The sequence below is a fragment of the Aquila chrysaetos genome, chromosome 20 (genome assembly GCF_900496995.4).
Source record: "Aquila chrysaetos chrysaetos chromosome 20, bAquChr1.4, whole genome shotgun sequence".
Classification (NCBI taxonomy): Eukaryota; Metazoa; Chordata; class Aves; order Accipitriformes; family Accipitridae; genus Aquila; species Aquila chrysaetos.
In genome coordinates, this window is record NC_044023.1 from 7643802 (window position 1) to 7657581 (window position 13780).

Here is a 13780-nt window from a genome sequence, read left to right on the forward strand (position 1 = left end):
AGGGCAGAGCTGCCATTGCAGGATGGGAGCCAGCGGCTTCTATATTTAGCCCTTTCTTGCTTATTCCAGATCACATTTGCACCCCGCACTCAAGAAGTCAGGAGGCTTTCACCACACCACTGTCCCTGAGCACTGCACATCCAGCAGGGCCCCTGAACATAAAACACTCATTTCCCTTCTAATAAATGCCAACAGGAAGACTTCCTGCTCCCCTCTCCCCTTTCCAAATCCCTATTTTGACAGACTTTTTTCTTCATATAAGCAAACTAAACAAAACCATCTTCTCCTCTGCAAGGCTGGAGGCCTTGGAGCAGCACCAGGACTTGGGCAGCACGGCACTGCCTGTCAGAGCAGGGCCTTGCAAAGAGGCAGAAACGGGTGAGCCTGTTTTCCCCCCGTGTTAAAACCTGAGCTAAACTCACCAACCCACAGAGACTTGCCCCAAGCCCACAACCCAACACCACCTGAGGGCAGGACAGGTGAAAGAGAGCCAGGTCTGAATATCCATGTGGCCTCGATCACTGCCATACAACGTGCATACACCTCTCAAATGCAGCGAGTACGGGACTGCTGAGAAAAAACTCAGGTCTTATTGCAAAGCCCTCCCCACCGTGTCCCAAGGCATCTCTCTATCACTTTGAAGACTGAGGGGGCTCTTGCCCTGCAGGAAGACAAGCTGACAGTGGCACCAACCGCAATGCCATTTAGCACTTAACTCATTTACCTCATCAAGGCGAGGGAATCCTGCAGAGCAAGAGAAAAACCCATCATGTTTCCAGAAACACTTACGTAAGAGCTGTGCCACTTGAAGATAGTTCAATGATGCAGCTTCCACAAGGGTTGTAGATTAGGACCACTCTGCACTTTGTTTCGCCAGTTCAACCAAAGTTCTACCAAAGGCTGCTGGTGTCCCAGTGAGAGGTTTGAGCACACAGGTGCCCTCCTGGGCACCTTGCTGTCATCCATATTACTCCCCCTGTGTACCAACATGTTTCCACACCTTGCCTTTTCTCCTGTAGGCATTCCCACCACTGCCAGCCCTCCATTACTTCTGAAAGCTCTCCTACTGTAAGTGGTTCTATCAAGGAGAGAAGGCTGATGCTGAATGGGATGTAAGAATTTTTTTTTTTCCTTTAAAGTATGTCTGTCCCTGGAAAATTAGTGGTACCTAGCAGTGCCCAAGCATGGATGGAGAAATTATATCTGGTGGTATCACAAACCATGCCACTAAATTGCTTTGTGGCTTCAAACTTGTGGCAGGTTAAATTTTCCTCCCTGAGCTATTTGCTTCCCAGGGCTGCTCTGAGGTAGGGGTGTCTGATGAGTGTTTGAAGAGGCCTGGACAAAAGCAGCATAGTTACGAGGCTGAGCAGATTGTCTTCCTGCAGTTTGGGATCCACTGAACACCTTTGCATTGCCAGCACAGGCATACCGGCTGCGTTCATTTGCCACACAAATTCCTTCTCCTTTACTTTTGTGTCCTGGAACCTGGTTTCCCTCTGCTCATGCCGAGGCAGTGCCCGATCAGCTGTCTGAACAACTAGCACATGCCAGTAAGCTGTAAATGAGCCCCATATGCACACCCAGTCTGAAAGGAAGGGAACACTTTCCATCCGGCATTCCTGCAGGTCTTGAGACAGCAGTTATTCATCCAAGGTAGAGGAGAGAAGGGGGCTGGAGTTTCCAGTGGAAGAAGCTGACAGAGAAGCAACAGCAGCACTCAGGACCTTGCTTGGCCAGCAAAGCGCTGAATAAAAAAAAAAATCATGCTGCTCCATCTTGCAGCCAAAACTTTCCCTTACATCTTCCCCTTCCCTCCCGGAGATGCCTCCCTGGAGCAGATGAGGTGAAGCTCAGACCCTTTGGAAGCTTTAGCTTCCACAAAGGCTTTGAATTATTATCACCTCAAAAACAGGGCAGTGCTCAGGCTCAGGCTGAGGGCCACAGCACTGATACTGAGCAAGAGAGGATGCTGCCATAGAGAGAACTGATCCAGCAAAGGAGAGATGGGGGAAGACCCGAGGCACACACAGGTAACAGTGAGTTTCCTGAAGGTCACACAGCAGCTTTTAGGGTAGGACTGGAAAATGACCTGAAACTCTGATAATCCCACACCACAAGGATGCTTTTCCAGAATATCAAACATTGAACCTATGCCACCTTTCTCAGAGCAGGGGCCATGCACAACCCATCAACCGGATCCACGCTATTCCTGCATGCCTCTTCCCCTGTGTGACTGAAACAGCCCTACCACAGTGCCAAAGCATAAGCTTTCATGACAGATGCCTGGGGGAGGAAGATACTTGCACACCAGAGCTTTGAAGGCATGTTTTGCACGGGCCCTTCCATGGTACTATGAGTACCCACCACATGACAAGTAACACCACATCATGCAGTTTTACCAAGGAATTGTTTCCCATGTTGCTATGACAGAGCTCTGGGGCAAACACCCCTGATGCATCTTGCAATCACCCTCTTTGTCCTCATTTGAGCACATGGATTTGTTAAAGCTAGTGCAGGAGTGGCAACTATGGTAACTCTTGTGAATGCACAGGGTCTTTAGATAACCTTCCTTTTGACTTGCCAACCTCAATACCCACAGGTACTCAGGAAAAAGCCTACTTGGTGTTACGGGAAGCACTTCTAAGCCTAGGCTATGCAAAGAAAAGGCAGACACAATGTCTCTCAAACTGTCTCCAGACAGGAGCCTCTGGCAGGCTTCACGGCTTTAGGTAGTGTGTTCAGTTGCAACTGAACCCATCCCAGTAAGGGAGGGGGAGAGAGAGACAGAGAGAGAGAGAGGGAGAGGGAGATACACCAGTGGTCCCTTTACCACCCCTTGTACATGTACCAAAAGGTCTGATTTCCTCTGTCCTCCTCACCAAAAGAAAGGAAAGCTTGTCCCCCACTCTGGCATTTCCAAGCCTACTGTTCTCCCCTCCCCTCTTCACCCCTGAAGCATGCAAACCCTGTACCCCTGTCTTCTTTCAGCTAGTTAGAGATGCAGCTATCAGAGATACTAACTTTTGGTAAGTCATGCTTCAGCATTAGCCAAATTCATCTGCAGGACACAAGCACTAATGCTAATTCTAATGCTATCCCCCAACATCATTACTCTGCAGCTGATTAACAAATGGCCACATCAGCTACCTGTGACACATCCCTTTAAAAGTCACAGGCACCTCCAAAGAGTTGTTCCCCAGATAAGAGGACACCTTTCCACCCATCAGTCCCATGGCATGTGAGGCAATACTTTTGTATTGGCACAGCATTTCCTCTACCTGCAGAGCTAAAAGGCTTTCAAGACACCAAACAGACCTTGAAAATCACAGTGTACAGGCAGATGCACACACCAGGGAGGACTTTCCAGGACACTAGGTCAAAGCCCTGTGAGCACAGACAGCATAATTTCAAAACCAACCCTCTTCAAAAACTGATAAAACTCTCTCCAGCTAGCAACTTGATCTCATTCTGCTCCTGCAGGAAGATGTTCCATGTCTTAGCACTGCAGTAAATGGAAAACACCTTTAATTTCAAACCTAGATTAATATCTGGTCCTCACCAGTCTTATACCACACTCACCTTTTAATTCTCAGAGCTCTTCCTTTCTCCTCATCTGATCTTCCTCCCATCCCTTTAGAAGAAAAAGGAGTAAAAAAGGTTGTTCTCCTAGAAGCCAGATCTAGTCTATCTCTCTGCAGATACAGAGCATATACATCCTTTCAGGGAGCCATAGAAAAATTGTGATCCTTTCTGGACTCCAAGGGGAGGGTCTGGGTCCTCGGCCCTGCTGTTCCACCACCATCAGCCACCAGACCCTTAGGAAATCACTGATTTCCCACAAGCACAGCTGGGCAGCAAGACCCAGCGATGCAGCCGCTTTCCAAGTGGGTGCAAGCACAAGATGATGAAGACAAGTAAGCAGCAGGGAAGGAGGTGGTAACGTGCTTAACAGAGCCTTACAGAGCATGGACAGAGAATAACAAGCAGACATATAATACCAGAAGCTTTAACTGAGTAAGATTATAACTTTACAGATAAGTGCAATCAATGCATATGCACAAACAATTGCGGTCAACAGTGCAATTTCATCCCTAGCTGAACGATCCACTGAGTACACATGTTCAAATGTGCACAACACCATTACTGCACAACTAAAAGTCCTTTCCCATAAAGCCACACAGACTCCCTTGGGCAGAGGCCAAGCAGTTAAATAAAAAAGTCTATCCAGAGTGAGAACTCTGAAGAGACATTTCACCATCTGGAAAGAGGAGGGGGTCTTACTCTGAGAACGCTTGGAAAGCCCAACCTACCGCAGTTAAACACGTGCTTCATCCAATGTTAATTCCCGGGGAAGAGCATCACATCATTCCCACAGTCTTATGCAGCAGGACCTGCAGCGAGCAAATGGGCCTGAAACTGCTCCATTCTCCAGACAAGAGCATACAGCTAAAGACCAAGATGGGATGGCAGCTGGCCATTCAGCATTTGCTGTTTAGTGAGGCCAGACTCGCAGTACTGTTGGTGACAAACAAAACCATTGCTGTTAGTGTGGGCTTCTTCATTTCCTTTTATTATATCTCCACCCATGTCATGTAAATAAAGCTGTAGTTAGCTTCCTTCGAAGCACTGCGGCAGTGAAGATTGTACTAAGCTTCAGGAGGGAGCACAGCCACAGCCAAGGCGAGGGCACTACCTCCTTCCACCATTCCCTGAAGAGACCAGGCACTCATAACAATCGGGAACAAGCACTTTGAGCAAAAAAAGACCACAGGACCCTGCTCTCAAAAAGCCTTTGATATGTGAGCTGGACTAGGACAGAAGTGGTCAGAAGAAATTAAGTAGGATGTAGGACTTGGCTCCATTCACAGATCTGCCCCAGGAGGCTCTGTCCTGGTAAAGAGTAGCATTTTAGCTGGCCATATAAAATCTCCGTATTTCATAATCACGAGGTCTGTCTCCTGGTGGGCTTCCAAGAGCTCAGCTAGGCAGAGGCACCACCCACATGGATGCAATTGCAAACAAATGACCTTGGAGAGAGATGGCCCAGGAGAAATTAACACATCCAGTGGGAGCTCTCATCCTATTCCCTCTCTGCCAAGGGACATAGGCAACATGGAGGAGCACAGAAAGTCTAATCTGGCAGAACTCAACCTGTATCAGGGCTCTGATCCCTCCTGTTTTACTCAAGGCTGGCCTAAGCAAGTCTTGGTACTCCCACCCCTCTCTTGTGGTAGCAAACCAGAAAGAGAAACACCTCTCAAGGTGAGCGAAGAGGCCAAAACCCACTGCCTTAAAGCTCAGAGCACATCATCAGTCAGAGTCCTCAGTCCCTTAAGAGAGGGGCCCCAGAGGCAGCTCAGCCTTAAGAGGCATCAACTCAGTGGAAGGTCCCAGGGATAGAGGAAGAGGAAGGACAAGAGGGCACAGCTCTCATCCCTGTAGGACAGCATACAGCTAGGCACAGGCAGCCAATGGACCAAGCATTATTGAGCATGAACAAAAAAAAGGTCTTTCCAGCCTCTGCCTCACAGCTGTTCATCTGTATTCCAACCCTTTGTCCCTGACAACCCTTCTGGCTGACAGAGATGGGGGCCATCATTTCATCTGCTCCCTCCTATCACTCTCCTGTTCCAACATCCTTAGTTGGATGTTCCAACATCCAACACCCACCCCCACTTGCTATAAAGCTGAATGCTTCCTTCACAGGGTCACCTCGTTGCAAAAGAAAGAACCTCTCATCTGGACACCAAGTTTCCTGGATGTCATCTGACCAGGACTGGGAAGGAGGAGAGAAAGGTCTTCCTCCAGAACACGGAGATGGAATTGGTTGAAGCAGCTCCGATCAATTGGGCTGCAGTATCTGAGATGGTATTTTGATTCCAGTCCTACAGCAAGAGACAGCACAAGGCCAGGCGAGGGCAGATTACATGATCTCTCAAAGCTGCCTTTCACTACAGCACAACACGTCCTCTGTGTTATTAGAGGGCTTTTTCGGACTGAATGAAATAACACTCTACAGCTCTTGATTCTTACCTCAGGGCAGCAACAGCATCTCTCCTGCCCATCTTTCTTCAGGGAGGAGATTAAATATCAGAGATGAATCAAAACGCAGTCAATCAGGCAAGGCAATCTGCCAAAGTGGCAAAAAGGAAGGGAGAAGGGGAGAGAAGGTGCCTCAGTACTGAAGTGACCTGTTTAAATGCTGATGATGAATGCTGAGCTGCTGGATCTCTCCAAGGCTCTGAGACAGAGGAAGAGAATACAGAAATGGGAACCTTCCTCCTACTCTGGAGGATGGGGACAGACACACGCCACTTCTCAAGCATCAGCTGCACTCAAGGAAAGGGGCAGACTCAGCTGGAAGAGCTGAAGACACAGTAGAAGGCTAGTCCAGCCTGGTTCTGGGAACTCAGATCTGGCAATAATCTAGAGAGGAGTATGAGACTCAAACATGTGCACTATTTCAGGAACTGAGGAAAACGCACCTCTTTCAGCCCAAGAGATTACACAGCTCCAAGGGGCTTCGGGAAGTCCCAGCCCACAAGACCCTCTCAGAGCAGAGGTGCAAAGATCAAGCCTCCAGACCTGCCCTGGGCCTTGATGGGTCTCTCCACACGGGGCGTTTCCACTTTCCAACAGCAGTAACATAGCTGGAGTCAGATCTTTGGCCACAAAATCACAAGCTGCTGGGGTTGGAAGCAAAAGAGGCTGTTTTAGTGCCTCTCTGTATTTTAGCCACATTAGGCCAAAGACAGCTAGAGTCTGGGAACGATTCACATTGTGCTACCACGTCAGAGTCCTGCTCCGAACCAGGCCTCTGCTGTGCTACAGTGCTTTGCACAGACACACAGAGAAGGCTTTCCTCTTCTAACAGCATCTGCCTGCACTGGGCATCTCGGTACCCTGCAAGCCACAGTACCCACGTTGCAGAGAGAAACTGCCAACACTCAAAGAGCAGACTGATTTCACAGAGCATCGCAAAGTCTTGTCCGGGGTGCCTGAAACCCTAACCACCTCAGAAATCCTGTGCCATCAGGCTGTGAGGCCAGAGAGCACAGGTCAAAGTTCTCAGAAATGGGTTGATCACAGTAACACCTACATCTTCATGTCAAGCAGCAGCAGGTAAACCACAGCAGGAGGGAAGATGGGAAGGCAAAGCAGAGAAGTACCAGAAACTATGACAGAACGATAGAAAAACCACACCAAGAACCAGAGAAGCAAGCTGCGGGTCTCCAAGGCTTACATGCACTCACACACGGGTGCAGTTTCTTGGACTGTTTATCAAGCTCAGGAAGGAAGAGGGATTAGTCTGCCAGAAAGATCAGAGATGCTGGGGCTGTCATATGACGCTCCCTTTAAGAAACAAAACCCACAGAGTGTGCACACACAGACAGAGAGGAAGCTACAAGGAAAGCCTTGAAAACAGCAGAGGAAACCCTAACCCCACCCCAGAGGCACTACCTTTAACTAAACCCCATCCCAGAAGCTAATGAAAAGCACAGCCAAACTTGCATTATTTCAGGCAGGCAGGGGACAATTTTCTGTACTCTCCTGGCCCCTCCTGCCCTTACAATATAGCAATTGGACAAATCCTTTCTCAGCCTGGCTATGTGAAGGACAGGGAGCCCTGCCGAGTCCCAAGCCTCTCCTAAGGGTGCTCAGCTCCCTTTGGAAAAAACACTTGCTATGCAAGTGCACAGACATGCCAAATATCCCTTCCTCATTCCCAGGAGCTTTTGACTCCAGCTGGTATAAAAATCAGTAGAGTCAATAAAGCTCCTGGCTGTGGACCCAGCTAGAAATGGAGGAAGGTTTGGTTAGCGTAATGATTGTACCCTGGCCTGGGCAAGAGAGTTTGCCTCTTACCCTGTCAGTAAAGCCCTACACAAACTCCTCATACAACCCTACTCTGTTTACAACCACTGCAGAAAAAGGGAAGAAAACCCTCAGCGGGTTGTAAAGAGGACATCGGGGCATGGATGAGACTCCCATGCCTACAAATGCAGGGACACCCATGGAGGGGGGCCAGAGTGGGAAACACATCACAGGAGCCATACAGCATCAGATGCTCTCCTGCTCTGGTTTTTAACCGCTCACACATGAAGCCCAGATGGTTTCCAGAGTGAGGAAGAAGGGTGTGTTGCTTACACAAGCAATGCCATATTTCAGTAAATATCATATGCCATCCAGACATTCTGGACTGGATCCAATTTCCGTTAGGCTTTGCTCAACTGGGGACCTGGCTCCTCCAGCAGACAGCAAACTCCATTCGTGCTAATGCATGTCTAAGGCAGATCTGCGTCTCAGGCAGACACACATTTTTACCAGATGATCCTTGTTACACCTGGCATGAAGAAAGGATTTCGAATGTTCAGCCAACCAACCTCTGCTTCCAGGCTCAGCTCAGACAGAGCAAGTTAACTCTTCCTCACCAGCACTGCATAGGACTGTGTGGGCCACAGCAACCTGCTTCTCCCACTCACCTCTCTGGGGATCCTCAGAGTCTCCTCAGGTTTCTTTCACGTGCTCCAGCTCAGAATGTCATGTGTATACCTGCAGTGCCAGGAAGCACCTAGTCTATTTGTTTGATAACTGTTACAAAAAACACAACACAATTGGTAGTCCCCTGAGATGAGGTATTAAAGTCTCTTTGTAACATCAGATGGAAAAGAACATCTTGAGTTCTTTCCATAGGTCCTTTCCAAATGACAATACTTAAACTTGTCTCTAAACTAACAGGGAAGAGCAGAGGTAGGAGGCATTTCAGGAACCACCTCTTTAACATAGTAAGTTTAAAGTAATGAGGGAATTCTCCAGTGTATATAGTCCCAGGGAGAGACTTGTCCTTGATACAAAACTCTAAACACAATTTTAAAAGATAAGTTTCCCCAGCCCTGACTACTGCTTGGTGCACAAGGATGTTGGAGGTCTCTGCACAACCTCTGTCTAGTAGCCTATCTGGCTTCAGGATCTTACACTAGCCAAGGCAAATGAGGCTTCATCCGAGGAATTCTTGCAGGCATGCTCTTTAGCCAAACTCACCTTTTCAGGACACAGTACTCCAAATACATGTATCCCTCAACCTGCCAAGGAACAAATGGGACCATGAAAGAGCAGCAATAGCAGGAATCAACAAAACAAGGCAGGAATCATTCCCCCAAAGAACCAACCTGTGTTTTCTCTGACCACAATTTTAATGCCTACTTCTCTTTCAGAAAGGACAGCACATCTTCCAGGCAGCTTTACTCACACCCTCCCTTTAAAAAAAAAATCAAGCAAAACTCTCACAGGCTTGGCAGAGGGAGGCTAAATGTCTGGTTCGCTGGCAAAGATGACAAAAGCAGGGCTCCCCTCCTATAGCCCATATGCACAAGACACACTGGAATGGACGACAATTTTGTTGATGCCAAACCAGAGACCTGACAGCTTTTCTGGCATTTATTTTGGACACCAAAGCCAAAAAACGCACACACTCACGAACCAGGATGGTGCGGGTTTAATGCAAAAAACAGTGAGCAAGTTTTGTTCCACTCAAGTTGGGTTTCACCAGCATTAATGTACTGGTCACACTGCAAGAGCTGGAGTGGCTGTGCAGCTGCTTCCTCCCTGCACACATCAAATGGGCCAAAGCAGGAGGTGGGCACTGATAAAGCCACAGCATGAGGCACTGCTGAGGCTGTTCTTGCCTTCTTAAGGAGCACCAATATCAAGTCTGTGGGGCCTCTCTAGCTCATTTCTTTGCTCTTCTGTGACTTCCTAGCTCATGGCTGAGAGCCTTTCCTCTTCCCAGCCCTCCCAGACCCTGTGTACTAGACCTGTGTACTAGATAACCCCTGCCTTCTCCCTGGTGTTGCATCTAAGCTCCCAAATGAAAGGAGACATGTCGTTCAGAGTAAAGCCTCAAATAAACTTTTCTCTCTGGGAGCAAATGAGTTTATTTAAAAAACCCAAACCATGTATCTAATATATAAAGCATCTCTCACAGATCAGACCTCCAGGCAGGAAGGCTTAGCCCATGAGCACAGGCATCCATGAGCCCCGTTTTCAGCTGTTACACTGCTGAGAATACATGACCATCCCTACAAGGAGGAACAAACCAAAAAAACCCTCTTAAATCAGACCAGCTGGTGACATATTCCTCAAAACCTCCAACAAGTTGTGTGTTTCATAGCACGCACACACACACATATCAGCATGCTGTGGGGCACTCTCCAGTTACTTCCATGGCTTCCTCAGCACCCTGGAAGCTAGTGCTGGCCTTGTTCAGACACTTTGCTCAGTCCTTTTGCAAGCTCTGTGTGTCTATGTATGTCTCCCACGTCTACTCCTTCTGTGGGACTCATGCTGTAAATCTTGGTATTGCTACAGCAATTTCCCAGTCTAATCACATGCCTTGTTGCATTACCACAGCAGTGATAGCTGGTTGAACCACACACCACATCCTTGCAATTGTTTCTATTACTCACAATTGACTTATTTATTAAATTTCAGCTTGCCGAGCCTTGCCAGAAGATGAGCAAGATCCCTGTCACCCCTCCTTGTTGTTGATCAGGGTGGCAGAGGGCAAGTGAGTAGGCTGCGAGTTTGAGCTGTGAAACAGTCCCAGCAATTTTGTAAGGACGTGCTTTCTCCAGCAGCCAAGCTCCCTTGCATCTAAACACAAGGGCTTGAGTCCTGGGAAGTAAACTCTTGAATTGCAACAGAAATCAAAAGGGAAAGTAGATGCAAACAAAGCCTAAATTAATTTGTGATTTTAGAGCAGACAAGTATTTCCACAGACTTGCTTGTAGCATGGCACCAGCTGCAGTCCCCGCATGCGGTCTATCTGTACCTACCCTCACTTGCAGATGTACCTAAGAGCAATCCATAACAGAAAAGTGAAGTGCCTCTAGATGCAAGTAACTCTGCTTGTGGGGGATTTCCTAGACTTGGAACAAACAGCCTGACGGCTCCTGACTGCTTTGGAGGCCCAACCCACCATCTTGTGCCTCACAAACACTCCTCTGACAAAAGACTTCTACTCCTTGCTTTCAAAGGGGAACAAACAGAAGGCAAGTTCAGACAAGGCTCATGGCTGCTTGCCCAGCCAGGCCTCAGCTAGTTCTTCCTAGTAAATATTTGTTCTTAATTACAGTGCCATTTGCCCCAGGAGCTTGCTTGCAATCTGTAGGAGGGAGGGGGATTATGTTGTTGATAGGTAAATAATAGCTCTTTCATCCAGAGAACCCACTGCATTTTCCAAAGATGAAAGCCTCCTGAATACTTTCCCCATAGGTTAGGGTAAGGATTTTAAATCTGTCCCACTCAAGGGCATGCCAAAAACTCCCACAGTAGGTTCAGAGAGAAGGAGATGGGAGCTTCACTGTCACAACTCCTGGTCCAGCCTTGCTGCAAGCAGGAGTCAAGTAGGACAGATGCAGCACTAGCAACTGGCAAAGCGGGTGTTAGGCAGGATCTGGTCTGCCATTGTAACATGAAGTGAGGACAGAGTCTGCTGCTGACCGGCAGCATCAAGCACATGCTGCTCTGCCATGCTTTGTCATGCCTAGCCATCACAATGAGACACTGAAGCCAGGTGGCTGAAGTTAGATGGAGCCAGGAGCAAACTCTCCATCTCTCCTGGTCCCCAGGTCCTGCTTCTGCCCAGCAGACAGCCGTGCTCCTTCATGCACAGCTCCTGTATGGAGAGCTCCCCAAGGCCTGGAGCATCTAGGGAAGGGCAGGTGCTGCCCAAGCACAGAGCAGCCATGTGAAGCAATCCCACAGATGACATATGGGAAGCAGCCAATTCTCACTCTTCCCAAAAGCTGACAAGCATAAGTTTTGATCTTCCTGCACTCAGCTTTCAAAACATCAAAAACACAAATATTTATCAGCAAGACTAAAGGAAATGTAAGCGAGACAGCTCTGTCTGAGGAGGAGGTGAGAAGTGACTTCCACCCACCATGAGAAAACCCATCTGACCCTCTGGGAGGCAGTGAAGGAACACAAGCATTCCCCTTCTCCCCAGGCCACCTCGCTAATGTCACTGTCAAGGCATCCGGTATCTCAGAGTCAGAAGTCAGAGCCAAGCTAGCTCCAGCTCCAGAATACATCACCTATGTCTTCCATAAAGAAGAAAAATAAACAAAACCAACAACAATAAAAACCTAACATAGGCAATCAAAATCAGTATCTACCCATGCTACAGCTGCTACATTCCTAATCCATTCCCAGTAACCAAGCCCAGCACAGAGAGCTGAGTAAACACCAGAAATTAGAGGAGCCTTCAAAGAGCAGGCCCTGAACTTTCAGGGGAGAGCCAGACATGCAGAAGTCTGACACTCTAATATTTAAAAATCCAAGATAAACTGTACTCCTTTCCTCCCATGTTCAGCCCATCATTCACGAGAGGGTTTTTGCCTGTCCCAGCTAGGCAGGAGCAGCTACAGAGATGATACCGCGCTTTTAATGCCCAGGAAAGCAACACAAACCCTCCAGCACCACCTCTGCTGCTCTCCCCCTTCTTGTCTTATCATTTACAAGCAGATTTGCTGGGCTTGGTTTTGTTCCTCTTTCCAAACATTGCCCAACCTTCCCCCCCCCCCCCCCCGCCTCTAAACTCTGCTTAAAAAAAAAAAAGTGCCATCCCCTCCCCCCAGCTGTAACAGACTGGCCTGAAATCTGTTGCCAGCATGCAATAAGTATTTGTACAGTCCCTTTGTAACTTCATTCATCTCTCTATACTGCAACACTTGAATCATTTAGCATTTTCCCCTCTTACTCAAGGTCTTCAAGTTCCTAGACAGAGATTTAATGAAGCCTCTGAAACCCCCCAGTCCAATATCCTCTACTAACACCATCACAGTGAGCTGGAGTTTTTCAGCTTGACCCATATGTGAAACCAGGTGTGGTGTGAGCAGTGTGAAAGGAACACCCCCATAGCTGGGGGACAGCCAGTCCCAGGCCTCGCATCTGTGCTTTTACACAAGCCGCAACTCCATGAGCAGTTAAGGCAACTGGTTCTTTGCATTATGTCCAGTAAAGGACTGCACTGGAGCTACGGGACCAGAAACGTAGCTGGTGTCAAGTCTTTCCTCTGGTACGTCGCTATGTCCTACCCACCTGAATCTCTTTATTACATCCTTTAGATGTTTACTTTGTTTCCTGCCACTAAATTCGTCAGACAGGCTTCCCTGCTATTATGGTAGTTATAAGGTACATGGTTAGAGGCACATTTTATAGTGTGCCTAAACAAGGAGTTAATCCTATAAATCTATGTAAGAAACACAGTACATTTAGAACAATGAGTCAACAAGGAGAGAAGTTTTGAAAGGCCACTTTCAAACAATCCTTGTTTATCCCTGACTGAGGCTGAACCTTTAACACAACAGTCTGCCAACAAGCCCCAAGCTATCTAGACCCTCCATCTGTAAAAGGCACCTTAAAACCAAAAGTACCATTAGGTCCCTGTTGCTTGCCCAGAGTCCCATTCCTGAGCAGTCCAGAGCCTTCCAAACACAGATCACCAGCTTACAACCTTGTCAAAAATGCAAGAACTTGGGTTTGGGGTTAATACACCTTTTTCCTTTTGAAGGGGGGTGGGGTGGGCAGCCAGTGAGCATAAGCAAGTTTACATACAAAGGGTTGAAACAGAAAGAAAAAGTGTTCCAACAAAACAAATTGCTTTCAGGTTAATGTGTTTTCCTTTCCTGATGCAGGACAAACTACCTTAAAATGCTAGCAAGGAGGAAGTGTGTTTCTCCTAACTTTGTTCTTTAACATAGATGCAGGCTAC

At 47.8% G+C, this 13780-nt stretch overlaps 1 long non-coding RNA gene across 1 annotated transcript; it reads right to left on the reverse strand.

Moving 5' to 3' along the window:
* Nucleotides 1-1273: 1273 nt before the first annotated feature.
* LOC121232473 lies at nucleotides 1274-3634 on the reverse strand. Its single transcript, XR_005930954.1, has 3 exons — nucleotides 3583-3634; nucleotides 3422-3505; nucleotides 1274-1747 (listed from the first exon to the last, which is right to left on the reverse strand). It is a non-coding gene; the product is annotated as an uncharacterized LOC121232473 (long non-coding RNA).
* Between the last annotated feature and the right edge of the window lie 10146 nt (nucleotides 3635-13780).